Source organism: Tupaia chinensis, unplaced genomic scaffold, assembly GCF_000334495.1.
Source record: "Tupaia chinensis unplaced genomic scaffold, TupChi_1.0 Scaffold000291_1, whole genome shotgun sequence".
NCBI classification, from domain to species: Eukaryota; Metazoa; Chordata; class Mammalia; order Scandentia; family Tupaiidae; genus Tupaia; species Tupaia belangeri.
Window position 1 is genome coordinate 305382 of NW_006159776.1, and position 3167 is coordinate 308548.

General features: G+C 36.8%; 1 pseudogene; it reads right to left on the reverse strand.

The window, feature by feature from the left end:
• Positions 1-1201: 1201 nt before the first annotated feature.
• LOC102467882 (olfactory receptor 13C7-like) lies at positions 1202-2163 on the reverse strand (annotated as a pseudogene).
• Between the last annotated feature and the right edge of the window lie 1004 nt (positions 2164-3167).

The following is a 3167-nucleotide window of genomic DNA, read 5'->3' on the forward strand; positions in this document are numbered from 1 at the left end:
AAGATCTATAAATATAACTACCATTTGATCCAGCAATCCTACTTCTGGGTATCTACTCAATGGGCAAGAGAATTTTCAGTTGGAAAAGTGCTTGCACATCAATGTTTATAGTGCCATTATTCACAACTGCTAAAACATGGAACCAACCCAAATATCCACAAACAGATGAATGGATTGAAAAAGTGTGGTACATATACTCTATGGAATGCTATTCACCATAAAAAGCAACAAGACCCCTGGCATTTGATAGAAAGTGGTCGAATATGGAAGATTTATTGGTTAGTGAAACAAGCCAGGCACTGAAAGAAAGATATTGTATGTATACACCTAATATATACCAACTATCTGCACTCTACTGTAGATAATGAAATATTGAAGGGCATAAAAGCAGTGAAAATAGTTATAAATGCTGAATACAGTGTGGAATGGGGGTGGGTACAGAAGGGAACAGTATAGAGAAAAAAAGCAGGAGAAAAAAAATAGGCATGACATTTGTGGGACACAGAAATGGCTAATTACCTGTTGATGATAATATGTATAGTATTATCAATTGGACTAGTCTGAGAAGTATTTCATGTTAGGTAAATTCTCTTTACAAGTGACGTTATGTATAGTTATTGAATGTTAAAAATAAGAAAAGATAATCATAATAAGAAAAATAATGAAACAATAGTTGCTGCTGATGACGTGGATAGTTATGTCTTTGTCTTGAGTGATATACATGGTAATCATGCTGGAAAAAGAAATGTTATATACAGTAAAGATTTTGTTGATTAAGCATAATATAAAAAATTTAATTTGCTTTATATTTTATATTTATTTAATTCAGTTTTTTAAAAATAAGAAAATTGATACAGAAAGAAAACTGATGTATATAGATGACAGAAGTTTAAATGAATGAAAAGGTACTTCCTCTTACATAAGTTTACAGCACTCATCATTCCAGGTTAAACTCTATTACTCATGATAAGGAAATTGGTTGAATGAGAATTCTTTTACTCATAAATTTCTGCACCTCTTCTTCTTAATATAATTATAAGGGGAAATGATAAATTCTACATATCTTTGATTTAAAGAACAAGAACAGAAAAGTGAAAATTTCAGGAAATACTGGTATCAGTAATATATATTTATTTTAGAATCTTCACATGAGTAGCAATGTATTGAGAGCAAAACATTTTTTAAAATAAATAAACAGCATTCATGTTCCCTCTGAGAAGTGTTTCCGACACAATATATTCTTCACAGCTGCTTTCACATCTTTGTTCCTCAAACTATAGATGAGGGGATTGAGCATAGGTGTTACCACTCCATAGAAGAGGGAGATGATTTTGTCTGTGACTTGTTCTTTGTCTGCACCAGAAGAATCTTTAGCCTTTGGTTTAGCATACATGAAAAGGATGGTCCCATAGAATATGATCACCACTGTTAGGTGGGCGGAGCAGGTGGAGAAAGCTTTTCGTCTCCCCTCTGCAGAAGGAATCCTCAGGATGGTGGAGAGAATGAACACATATGAAACAAAAATAAAAAGGACTGGGACCACAAGAAAAATTATATTAGCAACAACCATGCTAATAACATTTATGGAGATATCAGCACAGGCCAATTTTAAGACAGCCAAGATCTCACAAGTAAAATGATTAATAACATTGTCCCCACAGAAAGGAAGCCGCATTGCAAGAGAGGTTTGCAACACAGAATTGACACTTCCTGCAATCCAGGACCCAGCAGCCATAGGCACATATGAAGCCTTGCTCATGATAATGGGGTATCTCAGAGGGTTACAGATGGCACGTAGCGGTCAAATGCCATCATGCTTAGGAGAACACACTCTGTGGCTCCCATGGCAAAGGAAAGAAACATTTGCACTCCACACCCAGAGAAGGAAATGGTTTTCTTTGAAGTTAAGAAGCTGCTGAGAAATAGGGGAATAGAAGAACTAGTGTAGCAAATGTCCAAGAACGATAGGTTACTGAGGAAAAAGTACATGGGGGTGTGCAAGTGGGAGTCATAGACACTTACAATGATGATCACTCCATTTCCCAGCAGAATCACCAGATACATACCCAGGACCAGCACAAAGTAAATGGCCTCAAGCTCTGGATAGCCAGAAAGCCCCAGCAGGACAAATTCTGTCACAGAAGACTGATTAGACTTTGCCATGTTAATGTTTTCTCTCTCCAATGAATTCTATAGCATCTTGAATGCATATGGACCTGTGACTGCAGTATCGGTAAGAACCATCTGCATCCTTAAGTGACTTCCTTATGAGTAATAAGGACCTATACCACAAATAGTACAAGAATAAGTTAAAATCAGTTAGACTTTTAGATTTAATGAAAGAGGCTATGGTTACAAAAAAAAAAAGTGCTTGAAAGAGGATAGATTAATATCACTCACACCTGGGTTAGAATTATATATAGATATAGACATAGATATAGATATATAGATATCCTATTTACATTATGAGTTTTAAAAACAGCCAATGATGCTACCAAAGAAACTATGAAGTGTTTGCTGTCTGGAGGATACTTCTAATCCCAAAAGCAATTTAAGGTTCACCAGGAGGATTGGGTAGAATTTGGAAACCTTTTAGTACTTTTGGGATGAAGTCCCTCAGAAGCAATTAAAACAGACTTGCTAATACAACCTAATTGAAATGTAACTCACAAAACGGCAATCATTTTGGCTTATACCCTTAAGAAGAGGAAATTTAAGACAGCTACCCACGTGAAATGGTCAAGACATGAATTATATCTGATGGAGAAATGTGGCAGTTAATCTATGACATTTAGTTCAAAATGATGCAACTTAATAAATTAACAGCTAATAACCTTTTTTTTTTTTGAGGGTTTTTTTCGCTATAGGGCGCGTGCGCTCGCCAGACAGACAGAGAGAGACATAGAGACATAAAGTGAGAAATCATCCCCCAGGGGGGTGGTCACGCCGCAATCCCTTTTCCTCCATTCTCCTCTCGGGATCTTGGGCACACATGCACATGCGCCCAGCGTGAGTTTTAAGCCACCAGGTCCGGGATGCGAACCGTGGTTGACTACGTGGGAGTCCAGTGACATAGCCATTACACTAACTGCTGGTTCCCAACAGCTAATAACCTTTATCTTAACTACTTATCCGGGAATCTGCGCTACAATCCTTATTATGGTCTC